This window comes from Megascapheus bottae, chromosome 2, assembly GCF_031878675.1.
Source record: "Megascapheus bottae isolate mThoBot1 chromosome 2, mThoBot2.hap1, whole genome shotgun sequence".
NCBI classification, from domain to species: domain Eukaryota; kingdom Metazoa; phylum Chordata; class Mammalia; order Rodentia; family Geomyidae; genus Megascapheus; species Megascapheus bottae.
Genome location: NC_143510.1, coordinates 6,875,904 through 6,883,664, shown reverse-complemented (window position 1 = coordinate 6,883,664; position 7,761 = coordinate 6,875,904). Strand labels below are relative to the sequence as shown.

Sequence of the window (7,761 nt, the reverse complement as noted above, 5' to 3'; positions counted from 1 at the left end):
ACTTGAAAACCGAAGTAGCACTGTGGCTCAACTGGTAGAGCAAAAGATGCTCAGGTACAGAAAAAGGTACAGAGCCCAGGTCCCAGGTCCCCCAAACCAATCAAATGCCAACAAATTCTTTTTACACAAAGATCTATAATCATTTATGTCTCTAAAAAATATCCAGCTAAATGATATTCAAATGTAATTGAATAAGCTCCATCTTTGAAACCACAGGTAGTTTTTATGGATTGCTTTATAGTTTCTTTTTATTTTCTTTTTTTTGTTGTTCTCTTCTTTTTCAGTATTTGAGTTTCACTCAGGACTTTCAAATTGCTAGGCAGGCACACTATGTCTTGAACCATACCTCCAGCCCTTTTCTCTGTAATTACTTTCTTGAGTTATGCCTCGGCGGCCAGGACTGCCATATTGCTACATTTCTCACAAAGGTAGAATGGCAGGAATGTCCCAACATGCCGCGCATTGAATGTATGGGCATGTCTGAACTATTGATTTTGCCAGTCCTCAACCTTGAACTCAGGGCCTAAGCACAGTCCTTGGACTTTTTCAAGGATAGAGCACTACCACTTCAGCAACACTACTATTTCCAGCTTTTTCTATATATACGTGGTACCAAGGAAACAAACCCGCGTCTTTGTGTATGCTAGGCAAGCACTCTGTCACTAGGCCAGACTCCCGGCCCTTTTGTGAACTATTTTTGTTCCAGCTGGCCTTGAACCTCAATCTTTCTGATCTCTGTCTCTCAAACAGCTAGGATTGAAGACATGAACGACTGTGCCTGGCTTACTTTCTGACTGGATAATATAGGCATGATTTTGCATACCTCTGTTTTAACTTTGTTTTATTTTACACTACTCCTTCTGTGTACAGACACACACAGCATTTAAATTTTCAGTGTGGGGGCTGTTTGTGAGTCAGTGGTGGAGAATTTCTCTAGCACACTGTGAGGCTCTAAGTGCAATTTGTGTGTGTGGGGGGGGGGGGGGTGTGGGTGTGGGTGTGTGTAGATTCTGGTTCTTGAACAGAGCCCGGATGCCATCCTTGAGCTTTTTGAACAAGGTTCGCTCTCTACCATTTGATTCCCAGCTCCACTTCTGGCTTTTCGTGGTTTGTTGGACATAAAAGTTTCCCTTTCCTGCTTGGGCTGGCTTCAAACCACAGTTCTCTGATCTCTGTCTCCAGAGTAGCTGGGATTACAGGCGTGAGCACCAGCTCTCAGTTCGCATGGTATGTTTGATCCTCACTCTGTCTGAGCAGATCAGCAGGCAGCTGCAGGTAGCAGCAGGACGACCTGTTGGGAGAAAGAACTGAGAGCAGGGATGCACAGCAGCCATAATCTTCCGTGCTCACGTGGTGGCTCACATGTGTCCTCACAGCTCCTCAAGACGTCCTCAAGCAACACACTGACACATCCTGCCCAAACCAACAAATCTGTCTCCTCAAAGAAAAACCTAAAAGAGTAAAAACTTTCCATGAGCAGATCTAGCTGGACTGGCCAATTCCTGTCCCCAGCCGGCTTTATTTCACCTGTGAAGAAAGTGCGTGGTTTAAGAGTTTTCCTAATGTTTTGGTGATGAAAACTCGTGCTCTTGACGTACACATCATTCCCCCAGTTCCATCTTCAGCTGTCGTGAGTGGGCGTGCACCTGGTCCACGTGTTAAACTGGGTCAAATTGTGCTCCTGGGTCTCCACCAACAGATGGGGAGTCACTGTCGCCATCAGCTGCCACACTTGGGGTGTCCTTTCGCAGCAGCAGCCACTTCTTCAGGGAGGTGTTCTGGAGCTCTTCCACCACTTCCCGGGCTGGGCCAGCAGCAGCTGGCTCCAGTGGCCCACCTGGAGCACCCTCTGCACACCCGCCAGCCTGCCCAGCCCAGCTCCTTCTTCTTCCTCCCTGGGGTAAGTACCATCCGAACTGGCAAGTGACATGGATGTGCTGAGGTCAAAACCATAGGATCGCCAAATGAAAGTTATGGAAGAAGACTGGAAATACTCATGGGCCACTGAAATGCTGTTTTAAGCATGGAGCTTGTGGCTCCCCAGCTGTTCAGGAGGCTGAGATCTGAATATCGAGGTTCAAAGATCTCCAGGAGACTCTTATCTCTAATCAACCACTCAAAAATCAGAAGTTGTGCTGGGGCTCAAAGTGGCAGAGCACTAGCCTTGAGCAAAAGAGGTCAAATACAGTGCCCAGGACCTGAGTTCAAGCCCCAGAACCAAAAAACAAACAAACAAAGAAACAAACAAATTCTGCATTTTTAGAAAAACCTGTGTTAATAAGTTCCAGAAAAGCAGCAAATTCTAGAAACAGAATTATAATTGTGGGTTCTAATCTCACTTTGCCAAGACTCCGTTTTAAGATCCTGGTTTACAGGAAATCCTTGACGCTTTATTTCCTCAGAGGCAAAACAAGGAAAGGTCAAGCTCACCACCTCCTCACAGGGAAGACACTCCCCTCTCTAATCATGAACACAATGCATTGTCACAAACCCACAGTGGAAAATGATTCGATCTGCATCTCATCCTATAGCAGCTGAAGGGCATTGTACTTCTACCCTTTAGGTGTACAGTTGATCTAAAGCTTCTTACTTCTCTTACATCTCATGAAAGAAATGTTGCATTCGACTTCTACATTAAACACGGTACATTGTTTTTCTACTTACTGCAAGGACTGTGGAAACCAATGAATATTTCTGCATGGACTTAGGTGTTATCAAGTTGTTCCTTGAGCTCTCGGTTGAGCACCAGGGTGCATCTCATGGTCTCGTGCTCCTTTTCCATCGTCTCCAGGATCTTGCGCCGATCCTCAGCGGGCTGATCCCACTCCTCAGCTTTCTTCTCCAGGATCCACAGCCGCTGCTGCTGCTCTAGGTACTGGAGACTGAGGCTCTGGTTCTCCTCCACCTGCATGTGAAGCTGCTCCTGCACGGTCTTGAGCTCCTGCTGCCACTGCAGGGCCTGGGCTTGCAGCTGCTGCTCAGCCTCACATGGGCCTGCGGGGGGCTGCGGGGGCTGCAGCTCTGACAGCTGCTTTCTCAGCTCCGCCAGCCTGCTCTCCAGCTCCCCAACCTGCCCCAGCCCCTGCTCCTTCTCCTCTCTCAGCTGGCTCACCTGTTCTGCCAGCTGCTGGACCTTCTCCTGCCCCGTGCACCTCTCCACCCTCAGGTCCTCTACAAAGGTGTCTCTCTCCAACTGCAATGCTCTCACCATCTCTCTCATGTGGTTGAGTTGACTTTCCAATGCTGCCCACTCCTCTAGTGCCTGCTGGCCCTCGTGCACTTGGATCTTCATGGCGGCCTTCTCGGTCAGGAGCTCTTCCAGCCTCTCCTGCAGCACTGTGTTCTCGTCCTCCAGGTCTTCACAGAGTCTTGCCTTCGCCTGGAGCTGCAGCTTCACACGGTTTAGGGCTTTCAGGAGCTCTATGTTGTTCTGCTCGGCCTCCATCTGCTTGGTGCAGTCTGCAGACGAGGTCATCTCTAGCTCTGCCACGCGCTGCTCTGCAGCCTGCAGGCGGCTGGTGAGACTCTCCTGCGCCAGTGCTCTTTCACCGGTCACCTGCTGCATGTGGGCCAGGGCAGACTGCAAATCCCATTTCTCTGAGCTCAGCATCTGTAAGCACAGCTTCTGCTGCTCCAGCTCTGCTCTCAGGGCTTCCTGCACACAGGCCATCTTCTGGTTCTCCTCCCTCTGTTGATCATGCAGGTCTTCCTTCTCCTGGTTCAGTTGTTGGATGTCTCTATACAGCTGCTGGATGTGTGTGGTGCTGGAGTCCAGGGCAAGCACCAGGTGCTGGCATTGCCTTTCCAGGTCCTCGGTGTGACTATGACCTGTGACCCCCTTACCCCTGGCAGCTGTGACAGTGCCCATTGGAGGGGGAGGCTCAGGGTGTGCGTGGTCTTGGGCTGCCCCCTTGAGTACAGGACAGTCCCCAGAGGTGTTTGTCTTGGGTTTACCTCCCTCTCTAGTGTTCTTCTTGTTCTTGGATGCTGCAGGTCTATCAGGATGATTTCTCTGCTGGTATTCCTGCAGTATTTTCCTTCCTGCAGCTACCTTTTTTCTTCTCGTCTGCTCAGACATCCCAGCACTGGGACGGTGAAGGTGGGGCGGCCACATTCCCAGGCTCTAAACTCCACTCACTTCTCACAATCACCAATAACTCTGTCTACCTCCAACGTTATCTGCAATGTCACCTCGATTCGCTCACTCACCACTCACCACCTCTACATCCCTCAACTCCTGTAGTGGTGTGAGCTAATAGAGGGAATCCTGGTGTTACTGGGCAGCATGGAATGTGGGCGGGGCCTTAATTCTTGTATCCTATTGGTCAGAGAAACATGAAAAATTGGAGGTGTGGCCAGAATTTTGTGATGCAGGCAGAATGGTAAAGGCCCACTGACAGTTGCATCTGAACCTCTCCTAGGCAGTCCCTCCCACATGGGGTCAGTTAGGGACCACCTCTACCTGGCAGCCTGCATAGCTCTACTGGGGTCTGTTAATGGCCATGACCTCCATCACATAGTTCCAGTCACTTACAATCCTGGGATGTCAGTCTCAGGTCTCTGCCCTAGACCATCTTGTTCTGCAGATTCTCATGACCAAAGTTCAGGGGATGGGATCTCAGAATTCAAATGGAGAATAAAGAATGCAGACAGAACTGTCCATCACTGTACATACCTTCTTGCATTTCACAATTTACTGCCAAATATCTATGTCTTAAAAAATCTCTTCATCAAGGCCAGACACAGTGGCTCATACTGGAAAGCCTAAATTAATTTTGAAGATGAACTGCAGTAAAAAGTTATTTTTAAGCAGGCCCCGCCAAAAGGTCGCTCTGAACTGACTCTAAACCAGCAGAGGTAGCAGTTTCAAAGAAAGTAATAAATTACAGACTACTCTCAGTGATTTGAGGCCCTAGGATAAAATAACCATTGAGATATCCTGACCAGCTGTCCTCCAGCTGCCCGGCAGCTTGGCATGTATCCCCTAAGCATGAACTGCACACGTATCCTCTAACACTAGCCAATCAATTCATAATACATCAACCCTTTGAGCTAATCCTATAAAAACATTGTACAACAGGAAGTCGGTACTTTCTCAACTCAGATCTGCTCTGTCGGTGTTGGCTGTGAGTCCACGTTCGAGCTTGCAATGAAGACTCTCGTGCTCTTACATCAGATTCGGATCCTTGGTGGTCTTTAGGGACCCCAAATCTGGGCACAACACCTGTAATCCTAGCTACTCAGGAGGCTGATATCTGAGGATTGCGGTTCAAATGCAGCCCAGACATTAAAGTCGGTGAGGGTCTTGTCCTCAATTAATGACCAGAAAACCAGAAGTGGTACTATGACTCAAGGGGTAGGGTGGTAACTTTGATCTAAAAAGCTCAGGGAAAACACCCAGTTCCAGAGTTCAGGTCCCATGCCCGATAAAAAAAAAATCTCTCCATCAGTCAGAGGTAATTCGATTGAACAAGTTACCTAAAAATGTTAATCTGTGAAGTAATTTGATTGCAATACTATTTTACAGTTGTATGCATTTTAGAAAGATACTCTGAGATTCCTTGAATGTAAAGTTTGGATTTTGGGACACAAAGCAAGTGCTTGTAATTTTTTCATATAGAAAAATTTTCATTAGAGTGTAACGTTTTCTATGTGAACTCAGGCTTCAGGAGAAGAAAAAGCAAAATGTTGTCTTCAAAATCAGGCTGCATATTCAAGATGGTGTTGGAAAAGTAGGGAAATTCCCTAGCTTTCTCCAAGCAAAAAGACTTGGGGTTCCAACATGCAGTTCTCCTAAGAAATAGACAAAAATAAAATCCTAGGAAGCAGAAAATCAAATGAATGTGGTATCTAGGTATTGAACCTAGGTCTTTGTGCATGCTAGGCTGAACTCCTGGCTTCTATAACAGATAACAGTATATATATGTATGTATAATAATTTTTCACTCAAACACATCTTTTTATTACATACTAAATTTAAAAATACAAATCCCATTAAAAATGCTTCTCAAACGTATATATAAATACTGTCAAATACCATTGGATTGCGACATTATGTACAGTTGCTAAGGTTAATGTGAAACACAGCAATGTAGCCTAACTGCTGATAGTGAATTTCAGAAGTCAGCATGTGAAAATTTGGCAAATGTCAAGTGGTAATCTGCACAGGATGGTCTGCAGAGGTAAAATAGTAAGAAAAAACAACGGAATCATGCAGCCAGCCTGCTTTAGTAAGTTCATTTCTTCCTTGTCCCTTCAGTCTAACTATAGCAGATTAAAGTGCACAAGACCACCAGGAATCCTTGATTTGGTTGTACCCTAAACATGCACACAGCCTGCTGTATGAAGGGCTTCAATCCTTTGCACTGTTCCTTAGGCTTTGGGACTTCATCATGAATGGAGCTAAGGGGAGAAAGGCCAACACTGTCTAAATTGCACCACAAGGCCATAACATATGAAAACACCAAACACAAAAGTGTTATTCTGGGAAAGATTCAGAGAAATCATTTGTGATATTTTGGCCCTAGGAATAAAATTAGAATAAGGACTTAGCTTAACTCTGAAAAATACTACAACATATCTGTTTCAAAAGCTGAGACAAGCCCAGCAAGACCACAATACTGCCATCACTGTTCACCACACACACAGTGCATCATAAATGCAGGCACAAACACCTGTCCTCTAAGGGATTGCAGCAATACAGGTAGAAACAGTGTAACATTTGACACATACCTTACTAATTAACACTAAGCATACTTTGTAAAAACAGGACACCACCATAGAATCAAGGAAGAGGAGAAGGAAAGCTACTGTACAAAAGTGCTCCTTTTTCCTTTCCAACCTACTCGTTTCATTTGGGTCAAACAAGATTTTAAGGTTCCGGCCATCAGTTCTAAATAAGCTGATGACATCTATACACCTTCACATATATATGCTTAAATTTCATTCTGATTTAAACTAATGTACCAGTATGAATCATATATGGGAAACATTTATCTATCTTATTTACAAAGATATGCAATGCTTTTTAAAAATGCAGATCAACCTACCCATGGTTCCATACAGATGAGACAATTCATAAAATTTCTTTAAAAAGAAAAAAATCAGTAAGAAATGCCTGCATATATACCTCCTTGTCACTGGACCATTTCTGGCTTTTTCTTTTATGTAGTGTTGAGGAATCAAACTCAGGGCTTCCTGCAGTCTCAGCAAGCACTCTACAACTAAGCCATATTCCCAGTCCTGGTTTGTCATCTTTTATTAAACAAAACACCCCACAACTTTTATCTGAACTATTTAAAATCAGTGAACATACACTAACAGATACGTTAGGTATTTTAATTCTTTTACTTATCATTGTGGCTATATGATTTACTCATGAATGCACCTTGAATGCAGAGGCAGTTGGAATAGTATCTTAATGTTCATGGTCCTCCCTAACTGTAGTAGGAAAAAAATTCAAGAATGACTACTATTAGCCTGGCCTGGTCCAATCCTCTGAACTCATGGCAGGATAATAGGAAAATGGGCAGCTCATGGGCCAGTAGTGTGGCCTAGAGGTAGACTACTTGGCTAGCATGCACAAAGCCCTGTCTCTCAGATGGCATGTCTTCAGTGTGCTCTGCATGGGGGAGGGGGGAGGCAGCTCCCTGTAGCTCTTCTGCCAGGGTGCAAATCTCATTATTGAGGTTTCATTACCTGATCACCTCCCCAAACTCCCACCTCCTAAATCCATCCCATTGGTGCTTATTTCTGCATTGT

The 7,761-nt window shown here is 45.5% G+C and overlaps 1 pseudogene; it reads right to left on the bottom strand.

Moving 5' to 3' along the window:
• Nucleotides 1-2,704: 2,704 nt before the first annotated feature.
• Nucleotides 2,705-4,114, bottom strand: LOC150066324 (golgin subfamily A member 2 pseudogene; annotated as a pseudogene).
• Nucleotides 4,115-7,761: the final 3,647 nt, after the last annotated feature.